Raw genomic sequence first — 16,738 nt, forward strand, 5'->3', positions numbered from 1 at the left:
CACAATCTGTTCCAAAGTTTCTCTGAATATCTTCTCGCAGTGAATGCAATTTGGCTGATATTCTGCCAATGTGTGTATCTCAATGAAATGAGAAAGTGGTAAAGTGTTTACCTCCATCACTTCAGGAAGTTGGAAGAAATCCACAATCTGGTCCAAATTTTCTCTGAATACCTTTGAGAAGTGAATGCCATTTGGCTGATATTCTGCCAATGTGTGTATCTCAATGAATTGAGAAAATGGTCAAGTGCTCATCTCGATGAGTTCAGCAAGTTGGAAGAAATCCACAATCTGTTCCAAAGTTTCTCTGAATATCTTCGAGCAGTGAATGCGATTTGCCTGATATTCTGCCAATGTGTGTAGCTCAGTGAATTGAGAAAGTTGTAAAGTGCTTATCTCGATGAGTTCAGCAAGTTGGAAGAAATCCACAATCTGGTCCAAATTTTCTCCGAATATCTTCTAGCAGTGAATGCCATTTGGCTGATATTCTGCCAATGTGTGTATCTCAATGAATTGAGAAAATGGTCAAGTGCTCATCTCGATGAGTTCAGCAAGTTGGAAGAAATCCACAATCTGTTCCAAAGTTTCTCTGAATATCTTCTAGCAGTGAATGCGATTTGGCTGATATTCTGCCAATGTGTGTATCTCAATGAGATGAGAAACTGGTAAAGTGCTTACCTCGCTGAGTTGAGCAATTTGGAAGAAATCCACAATAGTTTGCAAAGTTTCTCTGAAAACCATCGAGCAGTGAATTCCATTTGGCTGATATTCAGCCAATGTGTGTATCTCAGTGAAGCGAGAAAGTGGTAAAGTGTTTATCTCCATGACTTCAGGAAGTTGGAAGAAATCCACAATCTGTTCCAAATTTTCTCTGAATACCTTTGAGCAGTGAATGCCATTTGGCTGATATTCTGCCAATATGTGTATCTCAATGAATTGCGAAAGTGGTCAAGTGCTCATCTCGATGAGTTCAGCAAGTTGGAAGAAATCCACAATCTGTTCCAAAGTTTCTCTGAATATCTTCTAGCAGTGAATGCTATTTGGCTGATATTCTGCCAATGTGTGTATCTCAATGAGATGAGAAACTGGTAAAGTGCTTATCTCGCTGAGTTGAGCAATTTGGAAGAAATCCACATTAGGTTCCAAAGTTTCTCTGAAAACCATCGAGCAGTGAATGCCATTTGGTTGATATTCATCCAATGTGTGTATCTCAATTAATTGAGAAAGTCGTAAAGTGCTTATCTCGATGAGTTCAGCAAGTTGGAAGAAATCCACAATCTGTTCCAAAGTTTCTCTGAATATCTTCTAGCAGTGAATGAGATTTGGCTGATATTCTGCCAATGAGTGTATCTCAATGAAATAAGAAACTGGTAAAGTGCTTATCTCGATGAGTTCAGCAAGTTGGAAGAAATCCACAATCTGTTCCAAAGTTTCTCTGAATATCTTCTAGCAGTGAATGAGATTTGCCTGATATTCTGCCAATGTGTGTATCTCAATCAAATGAGAAACTGGTAAAGTGCTTATCTCGCTGAGTTCAGCAATTTGGAAGAAATCCACAATAGGTTGCAAAGTATCTCTGTAAACCATCGAGCAGTGAATGCCATTAGGCTGATATTCTGCCCATGTGTGTATCTCAGTGAATTGAGAAAGTTGTAAAGTGCTCATCTCCATGAGTTCAGCAAGTTGGAAGAAATCCACAATAGTTTCCAAAGTTTCTCCGAATAACTTCGAGCAGTGAATGCCATTTGATAATATTCTGCGAATGTGTGTATGTCAATGAATTGAGAAAGTGGTAATGTCCTTCTCTCGGTGAGTTCAGCAATTTGGAAGAAATGCTCAATCGGATCCAAAGTTTCTTTGAAAACCATCGAGCAGTGAATGCCATTTGGCTGATATTCAGCCAATGTGTGTATCTCAGTGAAGTGAGAAAGTGGTAAAGTGCTTATCTCGATGAGTTCAGCAAGTTGGAAGAAATCCACAATAGGTTGCAAAGTTTGTCTGAAAACAATCGAGCTGTGCATGCCATTAGGCTGATATTCCGCCAATGTGTGTATCTCAATGAATTGAGAAAGTGGTAAAGTGCTTATCTCGATGAGTTCAGCAAGTTGGAAGAAATCCACAATCTGTTCCAAAGTTTCTCTGAATATCTTCGAGCAGTGAATGCGATTTGCCTGATATTCTGCCAATGTGTGTATCTCAGTGTATTGAGAAAGTTGTAAAGTGCTTATCTCGATGAGTTCAGCAAGTTGGAAGAAATCCAAAATCTGTTCCAAAGATTCTCTGAATATCTTCTCGCAGTGAACGCAATTTGGCTGATATTCTGCCAATGTGTGTATCTCAATGAAATGAGAAAGTGGTAAAGTGTTTACCTCCATCACTACAGGAAGTTGGAAGTAATCCACAATCTGGTCCAAATTTTCTCTGAATACCTTTGAGAAGTGAATGCCATTTGGCAGATATTCTGCCAATGTGTGTATCTCCATGAATTGAGAAAATGGTCAAGTGCTCATCTCGATGAGTTCAGCAAGTTGGAAGAAATCCACCATCTGTTCCAAAGTTTCTCTGAATATCATCTAGCAGTGAATGCGATTTGGCTGATATTCTGCCAATGTGTGTATCTCAATGAAATGAGAAAGTGGTAAAGTGTTTATCTCCATGACTTCAGGAAGTTGGAAGAAATCCACAATCTGTTCCAAAGTTTCTCTGAATACCTATGAGCAGTGAATGCCATGTGGCTGATATTCTGCCCATGTGTGTATCTCAGTGAATTGAGAAAGTTGTAAAGTGCTCATCTCCATGAGTTCAGCAAGTTGGAAGAAATCCACAATAGGTTCCAAAGTTTCTCCGAATAACTTCGAGCAGTGAATGCCATTTGATAATATTCTGCGAATGTGTGTATCTCAATGAATTGAGAAAGTGGTAATGTCCTTCTCTCGGTGAGTTCAGCAATTTGGAAGAAATGCTCAATCGGATCCAAAGTTTCTTTGAAAACCATCGAGCAGTGAATGCCATTTGGCTGATATTCAGCCAATGTGTGTATCTCAGTGAAGTGAGAAAGTGGTAAAGTGCTTATCTCGATGAGTTCAGCAAGTTGGAAGAAATCCACAATAGGTTGCAAAGTTTCTCTGAAAACCATCGAGCAGTGAATGCCATTTGGCTGATATTCAGCCAATGTGTGTATCTCAATGAATTGCGAAAGTGGTAAAGTGCTTATCTCGATGAGTTCAGCAAGTTGGAAGGAATTCACAATCTGTTCCAAAGTTTCTCTGAATATCTTCTAGCAGTGAATGCGATTTGGCTGATATACAGCCAATGTGTGTATCTCAATGAATTGAGAAAGTGGTAAAGTGCTTATCTCGATGAGTTCAGCAAGTTGGAAGAAATCCACAATCTGTTCCAAAGTTTCTCTGAATATCTTCTAGCAGTGAATGAGATTTGCCTGATATTCTGCCAATCTGTGTATCTCGATGAAATGAGAGTCTGGTAAAGTGCTTATCTCGCTGAGTTCATAATTTGGAAGACATCCACAATAGGTTGCAAAGTTTCTCTGAAAAACATCGAGCAGTGAATGCCATTTGGCTGATATTCTGCCAATGTGTGTATCTCAATGAATTGAGAAAGTGGCAAAGTGCTTATCTCGATGAGTTCAGCAAGTTGGAAGAAATCCACAATCTGTTCCAAAGTTTCTCTGAATATCTTCTAGCAGTGAATGCGATTTGGCTGATATTCTGCCAATGTGTGTATCTCAATGGTATGAGAAACTGGTAAAGTGCTTATCTCGCTGAGGTGAGCAATTTGGAAGAAATCCACAATAGGTTCAAAAGTTTCTCTGAAAACCATCGAGCAGTGAATGCCATTTGGCTGATATTCAGCCAATGTGTGTATCTCAATGAATTGAGAAAGTGGTAAAGTGCTTATCTCGATGAGTTCAGCAAGTTGGAAGAAATCCACAACCTGTTCCAAAGTTTCTCTGAATATCTTCAAGCAGTGAATGAGATTTGGCTGATATTCGGCCAATGTGTGTATCTCAATGAAATCAGAAACTGGTAAAGTGCATATCTCGATGAGTTCAGCAAGTTGGAAGAAATCCACAATCTGTTCCAAAGTTTCTCTGAATATCTTCTAGCAGTGAATGAGATTTGCCTGATATTCTGCCAATGTGTGTATCTCAATCAAATGAGAAACTGGTAAAGTGCTTATCTCGCTGAGTTCAGCAATTTGGAAGAAATCCACAATAGGTTCCAAAGTTTCTCTGAAAACCATCGAGCAGTGAATGCCATGTGGCTGATATTCTGCCCATGTGTGTATCTCAGTGAATTGAGAAAGTTGTAAAGTGCTCATCTCCATGAGTTCAGCAAGTTGGAAGAAATCCACAATAGGTTCCAAAGTTTCTCCGAATAACTTCGAGCAGTGAATGCCATTTGATAATATTCTGCGAATGTGCGTATCTCAATGAATTGAGAAAGTGGTAAAAAGCTTATATCGCTGAGTTCAGCAATTTGGAAGAAATGCATAATAGGTTGCAAAGTTTCTCTGAAAACCATCGAGCAGTGAATGCCATTTGGCTGATATTCTGCCAATGTGTGTATCTGAGTGAATTGAGAAAGTGGTAAAAAGCTTATCTCGCTGAGTTCAGCAATTTGGAAGAAATCCATAATAGGTTCCAAAGTTTCTCTGAAACCCATCGAGCAGTGAATGCCATTTGGCAGATATTCTGCCAATGTGTGTATCTCAAAGAATTGAGAAAGTGGTAAAGTGCTTAACTCGATGAGTTCAGCAAGTTGGAAGAAATCCACAATCTGTTCCAAAGTTTCTCTGAATATCTTCGAGCAGTGAATGCGATTTGCCTGATATTCTGCCAATGTGTGTATCTCAGTGAATTGAGAAAGTTGTAAAGAGCTTATCTCGATGAGTTCAGCAAGTTGGAAGAAATCCACAATCTGTTCCAAAGTTTCTCTGAATATCTTCTCGCAGTGAATGCAATTTGGCTGATATTCTGCCAATGTGTGTATCTCAATGAAATGAGAAAGTGGTAAAGTGTTTACCTCCATCACTTCAGGAAGTTGGAAGAAATCCACAATCTGGTCCAAATTTTCTCTGAATACCTTTGAGAAGTGAATGCCATTTGGCTGATATTCTGCCAATGTGTGTATCTCAATGAATTGAGAAAATGGTCAAGTGCTCATCTCGATGAGTTCAGCAAGTTGGAAGAAATCCACAATCTGTTCCAACGTTTCTCTGAATATCTTCGAGCAGTGAATGCGATTTGCCTGATATTCTGCCAATGTGTGTATCTCAGTGAATTGAGAAAGTTGTAAAGTGCTTATCTCGATGAGTTCAGCAAGTTGGAAGAAATCCACAATCTGGTCCAAATTTTCTCCGAATATCTTCTAGCAGTGAATGCCATTTGGCTGATATTCTGCCAATGTGTGTATCTCAATGAATTGAGAAAATGGTCAAGTGCTCATCTCGATGAGTTCAGCAAGTTGGAAGAAATCCACAATCTGTTCCAAAGTTTCTCTGAATATCTTCTAGCAGTGAATGCGATTTGGCTGATATTCTGCCAATGTGTGTATCTCAATGAAATGAGAAACTGGTAAAGTGCTTACCTCGCTGAGTTGAGCAATTTGGAAGAAATCCACAATAGTTTGCAAAGTTTCTCTGAAAACCATCGAGCAGTGAATTCCATTTGGCTGATATTCAGCCAATGTGTGTATCTCAGTGAAGCGAGAAAGTGGTAAAGTGTTTATCTCCATGACTTCAGGAAGTTGGAAGAAATCCACAATCTGTTCCAAATTTTCTCTGAATACCTTTGAGCAGTGAATGCCATTTGGCTGATATTCTGCCAATATGTGTATCTCAATGAATTGCGAAAGTGGTCAAGTGCTCATCTCGATGAGTTCAGCAAGTTGGAAGAAATCCACAATCTGTTCCAAAGTTTCTCTGAATATCTTCTAGCAGTGAATGCGATTTGGCTGATATTCTGCCAATGTGTGTATCTCAATGAGATGAGAAACTGGTAAAGTGCTTATCTCGCTGAGTTGAGCAATTTGGAAGAAATCCACATTAGGTTCCATAGTTTCTCTGAAAACCATCGAGCAGTGAATGCCATTTGGTTGATATTCATCCAATGTGTGTATCTCAATTAATTGAGAAAGTCGTAAAGTGCTTATCTCGATGAGTTCAGCAAGTTGGAAGAAATCCACAATCTGTTCCAAAGTTTCTCTGAATATCTTCTAGCAGTGAATGAGATTTGGCTGATATTCTGCCAATGAGTGTATCTCAATGAAATAAGAAACTGGTAAAGTGCTTATCTCGATGAGTTCAGCAAGTTGGAAGAAATCCACAATCTGTTCCAAAGTTTCTCTGAATATCTTCTAGCAGTGAATGAGATTTGCCTGATATTCTGCCAATGTGTGTATCTCAATCAAATGAGAAACTGGTAAAGTGCTTATCTCGCTGAGTTCAGCAATTTGGAAGAAATCCACAATAGGTTGCAAAGTATCTCTGTAAACCATCGAGCAGTGAATGCCATTAGGCTGATATTCTGCCCATGTGTGTATCTCAGTGAATTGAGAAAGTTGTAAAGTGCTCATCTCCATGAGTTCAGCAAGTTGGAAGAAATCCACAATAGGTTCCAAAGTTTCTCCGAATAACTTCGAGCAGTGAATGCCATTTGATAATATTCTGCGAATGTGTGTATGTCAATGAATTGAGAAAGTGGTAATGTCCTTCTCTCGGTGAGTTCAGCAATTTGGAAGAAATGCTCAATCGGATCCAAAGTTTCTTTGAAAACCATCGAGCAGTGAATGCCATTTGGCTGATATTCAGCCAATGTGTGTATCTCAGTGAAGTGAGAAAGTGGTAAAGTGCTTATCTCGATGAGTTCAGCAAGTTGGAAGAAATCCACAATAGGTTGCAAAGTTTGTCTGAAAACAATCGAGCAGTGCATGCCATTAGGCTGATATTCCGCCAATGTGTGTATCTCAATGAATTGAGAAAGTGGTAAAGTGCTTATCTCGATGAGTTCAGCAAGTTGGAAGAAATCCACAATCTGTTCCAAAGTTTCTCTGAATATCTTCGAGCAGTGAATGCGATTTGCCTGATATTCTGCCAATGTGTGTATCTCAGTGTATTGAGAAAGTTGTAAAGTGCTTATCTCGATGAGTTCAGCAAGTTGGAAGAAATCCAAAATCTGTTCCAAAGATTCTCTGAATATCTTCTCGCAGTGAACGCAATTTGGCTGATATTCTGCCAATGTGTGTATCTCAATGAAATGAGAAAGTGGTAAAGTGTTTACCTCCATCACTACAGGAAGTTGGAAGTAATCCACAATCTGGTCCAAATTTTCTCTGAATACCTTTGAGAAGTGAATGCCATTTGGCAGATATTCTGCCAATGTGTGTATCTCCATGAATTGAGAAAATGGTCAAGTGCTCATCTCGATGAGTTCAGCAAGTTGGAAGAAATCCACAATCTGTTCCAAAGTTTCTCTGAATATCTTCTAGCAGTGAATGCGATTTGGCTGATATTCTGCCAATGTGTGCATCTCAATTTGATGAGAAACTGGTAAAGTGCTTATCTCGCTGAGTTGAGCAATTTGGAAGAAATCCACATTAGGTTCCAAAGTTTCTCTGAAAACCATCGAGCAGTGAATGCCATTTGGCTGATATTCATCCAATGTGTGTATCTCAATTAATTGAGAAAGTCGTAAAGTGCTTATCTCGATGAGTTCAGCAAGTTGGAAGAAATCCACAATCTGTTCCACAGTTTCTCTGAATATCTTCTAGCAGTGAATGAGATTTGGCTGATATTCTGCCAATGAGTGTATCTCAATGAAATGAGAAACTGGTAAAGTGCTTATCTCGATGAGTTCAGCAAGTTGGAAGAAATCCACAATCTGTTCCAAAGTTTCTCTGAATATCTTCTAGCAGTGAATGAGATTTGCCTGATATTCTGCCAATGTGTGTATCTCAATGAAATCAGAAACTGGTAAAGTGCTTATCTCGCTGAGTTCAGCAATTTGGAAGAAATCCACAATAGGTTGCAAAGTATCTCTGTAAACCATCGAGCAGTGAATGCCATTAGGCTGATATTCTGCCAATGTGTGTATCTCCATGAATTGAGAAAGTGGTAAAGTGCTTATCTCGATGCGTTCAGCAAGTTGGAAGAAATCCACCATCTGTTCCAAAGTTTCTCTGAATATCATCTAGCAGTGAATGCGATTTGGCTGATATTCTGCCAATGTGTGTATCTCAATGAAATGAGAAAGTGGTAAAGTGTTTATCTCCATGACTTCATGAAGTTGGAAGAAATCCACAATCTGTTCCAAAGTTTCTCTGAATACCTATGAGCAGTGAATGCCATGTGGCTGATATTCTGCCCATGTGTGTATCTCAGTGAATTGAGAAAGTTGTAAAGAGCTCATCTCCATGAGTTCAGCAAGTTGGAAGAAATCCACAATAGGTTCCAAAGTTTCTCCGAATAACTTCGAGCAGTGAATGCCATTTGATAATATTCTGCGAATGTGTGTATCTCAATGAATTGAGAAAGTGGTAATGTCCTTCTCTCGGTGAGTTCAGCAATTTGGAAGAAATGCTCAATCGGATCCAAAGTTTCTTTGAAAACCATCGAGCAGTGAATGCCATTTGGCTGATATTCTGCCAATGTGTGTATCTGAGTGAATTGAGAAAGTGGTAAAAAGCTTATCTCGCTGAGTTCAGCAATTTGGAAGAAATCCATAATAGGTTCCAAAGTTTCTCTGAAACCCATCGAGCAGTGAATGCCATTTGGCAGATATTCTGCCAATGTGTGTATCTCAAAGAATTGAGAAAGTGGTAAAGTGCTTATCTCGATGAGTTCAGCAAGTTGGAAGAAATCCACAATCTGTTCCAAAGTTTCTCTGAATATCTTCGAGCAGTGAATGCGATTTGCCTGATATTCTGCCAATGTGTGTATCTCAGTGAATTGAGAAAGTTGTAAAGAGCTTATCTCGATGAGTTCAGCAAGTTGGAAGAAATCCACAATCTGTTCCAAAGTTTCTCTGAATATCTTCTCGCAGTGAATGCAATTTGGCTGATATTCTGCCAATGTGTGTATCTCAATGAAATGAGAAAGTGGTAAAGTGTTTACCTCCATCACTTCAGGAAGTTGGAAGAAATCCACAATCTGGTCCAAATTTTCTCTGAATACCTTTGAGAAGTGAATGCCATTTGGCTGATATTCTGCCAATGTGTGTATCTCAATGAATTGAGAAAATGGTCAAGTGCTCATCTCGATGAGTTCAGCAAGTTGGAAGAAATCCACAATCTGTTCCAAAGTTTCTCTGAATATCTTCGAGCAGTGAATGCGATTTGCCTGATATTCTGCCAATGTGTGTATCTCAGTGAATTGAGAAAGTTGTAAAGTGCTTATCTCGATGAGTTCAGCAAGTTGGAAGAAATCCACAATCTGGTCCAAATTTTCTCCGAATATCTTCTAGCAGTGAATGCCATTTGGCTGATATTCTGCCAATGTGTGTATCTCAATGAATTGAGAAAATGGTCAAGTGCTCATCTCGATGAGTTCAGCAAGTTGGAAGAAATCCACAATCTGTTCCAAAGTTTCTCTGAATATCTTCTAGCAGTGAATGCGATTTGGCTGATATTCTGCCAATGTGTGTATCTCAATGAAATGAGAAACTGGTAAAGTGCTTACCTCGCTGAGTTGAGCAATTTGGAAGAAATCCACAATAGTTTGCAAAGTTTCTCTGAAAACCATCGAGCAGTGAATTCCATTTGGCTGATATTCAGCCAATGTGTGTATCTCAGTGAAGCGAGAAAGTGGTAAAGTGTTTATCTCCATGACTTCAGGAAGTTGGAAGAAATCCACAATCTGTTCCAAATTTTCTCTGAATACCTTTGAGCAGTGAATGCCATTTGGCTGATATTCTGCCAATATGTGTATCTCAATGAATTGCGAAAGTGGTCAAGTGCTCATCTCGATGAGTTCAGCAAGTTGGAAGAAATCCACAATCTGTTCCAAAGTTTCTCTGAATATCTTCTAGCAGTGAATGCGATTTGGCTGATATTCTGCCAATGTGTGTATCTCAATGAGATGAGAAACTGGTAAAGTGCTTATCTCGCTGAGTTGAGCAATTTGGAAGAAATCCACATTAGGTTCCAAAGTTTCTCTGAAAACCATCGAGCAGTGAATGCCATTTGGTTGATATTCATCCAATGTGTGTATCTCAATTAATTGAGAAAGTCGTAAAGTGCTTATCTCGATGAGTTCAGCAAGTTGGAAGAAATCCACAATCTGTTCCAAAGTTTCTCTGAATATCTTCTAGCAGTGAATGAGATTTGGCTGATATTCTGCCAATGAGTGTATCTCAATGAAATAAGAAACTGGTAAAGTGCTTATCTCGATGAGTTCAGCAAGTTGGAAGAAATCCACAATCTGTTCCAAAGTTTCTCTGAATATCTTCTAGCAGTGAATGAGATTTGCCTGATATTCTGCCAATGTGTGTATCTCAATCAAATGAGAAACTGGTAAAGTGCTTATCTCGCTGAGTTCAGCAATTTGGAAGAAATCCACAATAGGTTGCAAAGTATCTCTGTAAACCATCGAGCAGTGAATGCCATTAGGCTGATATTCTGCCCATGTGTGTATCTCAGTGAATTGAGAAAGTTGTAAAGTGCTCATCTCCATGAGTTCAGCAAGTTGGAAGAAATCCACAATAGGTTCCAAAGTTTCTCCGAATAACTTCGAGCAGTGAATGCCATTTGATAATATTCTGCGAATGTGTGTATGTCAATGAATTGAGAAAGTGGTAATGTCCTTCTCTCGGTGAGTTCAGCAATTTGGAAGAAATGCTCAATCGGATCCAAAGTTTCTTTGAAAACCATCGAGCAGTGAATGCCATTTGGCTGATATTCAGCCAACGTGTGTATCTCAGTGAAGTGAGAAAGTGGTAAAGTGCTTATCTCGATGAGTTCAGCAAGTTGGAAGAAATCCACAATAGGTTGCAAAGTTTGTCTGAAAACAATCGAGCAGTGCATGCCATTAGGCTGATATTCCGCCAATGTGTGTATCTCAATGAATTGAGAAAGTGGTAAAGTGCTTATCTCGATGAGTTCAGCAAGTTGGAAGAAATCCACAATCTGTTCCAAAGTTTCTCTGAATATCTTCGAGCAGTGAATGCGATTTGCCTGATATTCTGCCAATGTGTGTATCTCAGTGTATTGAGAAAGTTGTAAAGTGCTTATCTCGATGAGTTCAGCAAGTTGGAAGAAATCCAAAATCTGTTCCAAAGATTCTCTGAATATCTTCTCGCAGTGAACGCAATTTGGCTGATATTCTGCCAATGTGTGTATCTCAATGAAATGAGAAAGTGGTAAAGTGTTTACCTCCATCACTACAGGAAGTTGGAAGTAATCCACAATCTGGTCCAAATTTTCTCTGAATACCTTTGAGAAGTGAATGCCATTTGGCAGATATTCTGCCAATGTGTGTATCTCCATGAATTGAGAAAATGGTCAAGTGCTCATCTCGATGAGTTCAGCAAGTTGGAAGAAATCCACAATCTGTTCCAAAGTTTCTCTGAATATCTTCTAGCAGTGAATGCGATTTGGCTGATATTCTGCCAATGTGTGCATCTCAATGAGATGAGAAACTGGTAAAGTGCTTATCTCGCTGAGTTGAGCAATTTGGAAGAAATCCACATTAGGTTCCAAAGTTTCTCTGAAAACCATCGAGCAGTGAATGCCATTTGGCTGATATTCATCCAATGTGTGTATCTCAATTAATTGAGAAAGTCGTAAAGTGCTTATCTCGATGAGTTCAGCAAGTTGGAAGAAATCCACAATCTGTTCCACAGTTTCTCTGAATATCTTCTAGCAGTGAATGAGATTTGGCTGATATTCTGCCAATGAGTGTATCTCAATGAAATGAGAAACTGGTAAAGTGCTTATCTCGATGAGTTCAGCAAGTTGGAAGAAATCCACAATCTGTTCCAAAGTTTCTCTGAATATCTTCTAGCAGTGAATGAGATTTGCCTGATATTCTGCCAATGTGTGTATCTCAATGAAATCAGAAACTGGTAAAGTGCTTATCTCGCTGAGTTCAGCAATTTGGAAGAAATCCACAATAGGTTGCAAAGTATCTCTGTAAACCATCGAGCAGTGAATGCCATTAGGCTGATATTCTGCCAATGTGTGTATCTCCATGAATTGAGAAAGTGGTAAAGTGCTTATCTCGATGCGTTCAGCAAGTTGGAAGAAATCCACCATCTGTTCCAAAGTTTCTCTGAATATCATCTAGCAGTGAATGCGATTTGGCTGATATTCTGCCAATGTGTGTATCTCAATGAAATGAGAAAGTGGTAAAGTGTTTATCTCCATGACTTCATGAAGTTGGAAGAAATCCACAATCTGTTCCAAAGTTTCTCTGAATACCTATGAGCAGTGAATGCCATGTGGCTGATATTCTGCCCATGTGTGTACCTCAGTGAATTGAGAAAGTTGTAAAGAGCTCATCTCCATGAGTTCAGCAAGTTGGAAGAAATCCACAATAGGTTCCAAAGTTTCTCCGAATAACTTCGAGCAGTGAATGCCATTTGATAATATTCTGCGAATGTGTGTATCTCAATGAATTGAGAAAGTGGTAATGTCCTTCTCTCGGTGAGTTCAGCAATTTGGAAGAAATGCTCAATCGGATCCAAAGTTTCTTTGAAGACCATCGAGCAGTGAATGCCATTTGGCTGATATTCTGCCAATGTGTGTATCTGAGTGAATTGAGAAAGTGGTAAAAAGCTTATCTCGCTGAGTTCAGCAATTTGGAAGAAATCCATAATAGGTTCCAAAGTTTCTCTGAAACCCATCGAGCAGTGAATGCCATTTGGCAGATATTCTGCCAATGTGTGTATCTCAAAGAATTGAGAAAGTGGTAAAGTGCTTATCTCGATGAGTTCAGCAAGTTGGAAGAAATCCACAATCTGTTCCAAAGTTTCTCTGAATATCTTCGAGCAGTGAATGCGATTTGCCTGATATTCTGCCAATGTGTGTATCTCAGTGAATTGAGAAAGTTGTAAAGAGCTTATCTCGATGAGTTCAGCAAGTTGGAAGAAATCCACAATCTGTTCCAAAGTTTCTCTGAATATCTTCTCGCAGTGAATGCAATTTGGCTGATATTCTGCCAATGTGTGTATCTCAATGAAATGAGAAAGTGGTAAAGTGTTTACCTCCATCACTTCAGGAAGTTGGAAGAAATCCACAATCTGGTCCAAATTTTCTCTGAATACCTTTGAGAAGTGAATGCCATTTGGCTGATATTCTGCCAATGTGTGTATCTCAATGAATTGAGAAAATGGTCAAGTGCTCATCTCGATGAGTTCAGCAAGTTGGAAGAAATCCACAATCTGTTCCAAAGTTTCTCTGAATATCTTCGAGCAGTGAATGCGATTTGCCTGATATTCTGCCAATGTGTGTATCTCAGTGAATTGAGAAAGTTGTAAAGTGCTTATCTCGATGAGTTCAGCAAGTTGGAAGAAATCCACAATCTGGTCCAAATTTTCTCCGAATATCTTCTAGCAGTGAATGCCATTTGGCTGATATTCTGCCAATGTGTGTATCTCAATGAATTGAGAAAATGGTCAAGTGCTCATCTCGATGAGTTCAGCAAGTTGGAAGAAATCCACAATCTGTTCCAAAGTTTCTCTGAATATCTTCTAGCAGTGAATGCGATTTGGCTGATATTCTGCCAATGTGTGTATCTCAATGAAATGAGAAACTGGTAAAGTGCTTACCTCGCTGAGTTGAGCAATTTGGAAGAAATCCACAATAGTTTGCAAAGTTTCTCTGAAAACCATCGAGCAGTGAATTCCATTTGGCTGATATTCAGCCAATGTGTGTATCTCAGTGAAGCGAGAAAGTGGTAAAGTGTTTATCTCCATGACTTCAGGAAGTTGGAAGAAATCCACAATCTGTTCCAAATTTTCTCTGAATACCTTTGAGCAGTGAATGCCATTTGGCTGATATTCTGCCAATATGTGTATCTCAATGAATTGCGAAAGTGGTCAAGTGCTCATCTCGATGAGTTCAGCAAGTTGGAAGAAATCCACAATCTGTTCCAAAGTTTCTCTGAATATCTTCTAGCAGTGAATGCGATTTGGCTGATATTCTGCCAATGTGTGTATCTCAGTGAGATGAGAAACTGGTAAAGTGCTTATCTCGCTGAGTTGAGCAATTTGGAAGAAATCCACATTAGGTTCCAAAGTTTCTCTGAAAACCATCGAGCAGTGAATGCCATTTGGTTGATATTCATCCAATGTGTGTATCTCAATTAATTGAGAAAGTCGTAAAGTGCTTATCTCGATGAGTTCAGCAAGTTGGAAGAAATCCACAATCTGTTCCAAAGTTTCTCTGAATATCTTCTAGCAGTGAATGAGATTTGGCTGATATTCTGCCAATGAGTGTATCTCAATGAAATAAGAAACTGGTAAAGTGCTTATCTCGATGAGTTCAGCAAGTTGGAAGAAATCCACAATCTGTTCCAAAGTTTCTCTGAATATCTTCTAGCAGTGAATGAGATTTGCCTGATATTCTGCCAATGTGTGTATCTCAATCAAATGAGAAACTGGTAAAGTGCTTATCTCGCTGAGTTCAGCAATTTGGAAGAAATCCACAATAGGTTGCAAAGTATCTCTGTAAACCATCGAGCAGTGAATGCCATTAGGCTGATATTCTGCCCATGTGTGTATCTCAGTGAATTGAGAAAGTTGTAAAGTGCTCATCTCCATGAGTTCAGCAAGTTGGAAGAAATCCACAATAGGTTCCAAAGTTTCTCCGAATAACTTCGAGCAGTGAATGCCATTTGATAATATTCTGCGAATGTGTGTATGTCAATGAATTGAGAAAGTGGTAATGTCCTTCTCTCGGTGAGTTCAGCAATTTGGAAGAAATGCTCAATCGGATCCAAAGTTTCTTTGAAAACCATCGAGCAGTGAATGCCATTTGGCTGATATTCAGCCAATGTGTGTATCTCAGTGAAGTGAGAAAGTGGTAAAGTGCTTATCTCGATGAGTTCAGCAAGTTGGAAGAAATCCACAATAGGTTGCAAAGTTTGTCTGAAAACAATCGAGCAGTGCATGCCATTAGGCTGATATTCCGCCAATGTGTGTATCTCAATGAATTGAGAAAGTGGTAAAGTGCTTATCTCGATGAGTTCAGCAAGTTGGAAGAAATCCACAATCTGTTCCAAAGTTTCTCTGAATATCTTCGAGCAGTGAATGCGATTTGCCTGATATTCTGCCAATGTGTGTATCTCAGTGTATTGAGAAAGTTGTAAAGTGCTTATCTCGATGAGTTCAGCAAGTTGGAAGAAATCCAAAATCTGTTCCAAAGACTCTCTGAATATCTTCTCGCAGTGAACGCAATTTGGCTGATATTCTGCCAATGTGTGTATCTCAATGAAATGAGAAAGTGGTAAAGTGTTTACCTCCATCACTACAGGAAGTTGGAAGTAATCCACAATCTGGTCCAAATTTTCTCTGAATACCTTTGAGAAGTGAATGCCATTTGGCAGATATTCTGCCAATGTGTGTATCTCCATGAATTGAGAAAATGGTCAAGTGCTCATCTCGATGAGTTCAGCAAGTTGGAAGAAATCCACAATCTGTTCCAAAGTTTCTCTGAATATCTTCTAGCAGTGAATGCGATTTGGCTGATATTCTGCCAATGTGTGCATCTCAATGAGATGAGAAACTGGTAAAGTGCTTATCTCGCTGAGTTGAGCAATTTGGAAGAAATCCACATTAGGTTCCAAAGTTTCTCTGAAAACCATCGAGCAGTGAATGCCATTTGGCTGATATTCATCCAATGTGTGTATCTCAATTAATTGAGAAAGTCGTAAAGTGCTTATCTCGATGAGTTCAGCAAGTTGGAAGAAATCCACAATCTGTTCCACAGTTTCTCTGAATATCTTCTAGCAGTGAATGAGATTTGGCTGATATTCTGCCAATGAGTGTATCTCAATGAAATGAGAAACTGGTAAAGTGCTTATCTCGATGAGTTCAGCAAGTTGGAAGAAATCCACAATCTGTTCCAAAGTTTCTCTGAATATCTTCTAGCAGTGAATGAGATTTGCCTGATATTCTGCCAATGTGTGTATCTCAATGAAATCAGAAACTGGTAAAGTGCTTATCTCGCTGAGTTCAGCAATTTGGAAGAAATCCACAATAGGTTGCAAAGTATCTCTGTAAACCATCGAGCAGTGAATGCCATTAGGCTGATATTCTGCCAATGTGTGTATCTCCATGAATTGAGAAAGTGGTAAAGTGCTTATCTCGATGCGTTCAGCAAGTTGGAAGAAATCCACCATCTGTTCCAAAGTTTCTCTATCATCTAGCAGTGATTGCGATTTGGCTGATATTCTGCCAATGTGTGTATCTCAATGAAATGAGAAAGTGGTAAAGTGTTTATCTCCATGACTTCAGGAAGTTGGAAGAAATCCACAATCTGTTCCAAAGTTTCTCTGAATACCTATGAGCAGTGAATGCCATGTGGCTGATATTCTGCCCATGTGTGTATCTCAGTGAATTGAGAAAGTTGTAAAGTGCTCATCTCCATGAGTTCAGCACGTTGGAAGAAATCCACAATAGGTTCCAAAGTTTCTCCGAATAACTTCGAGCAGTGAATGCCATTTGATAATATTCTGCGAATCTGTGTATCTCAATGAATTGAGAAAGTGGTAATGTCCTTCTCTC

The sequence above is a fragment of the Carcharhinus amblyrhynchos genome, chromosome 11 (genome assembly GCF_965287045.1).
Source record: "Carcharhinus amblyrhynchos chromosome 11, sCarAmb.v2.hapA, whole genome shotgun sequence".
Classification (NCBI taxonomy): domain Eukaryota; kingdom Metazoa; phylum Chordata; class Chondrichthyes; order Carcharhiniformes; family Carcharhinidae; genus Carcharhinus; species Carcharhinus amblyrhynchos.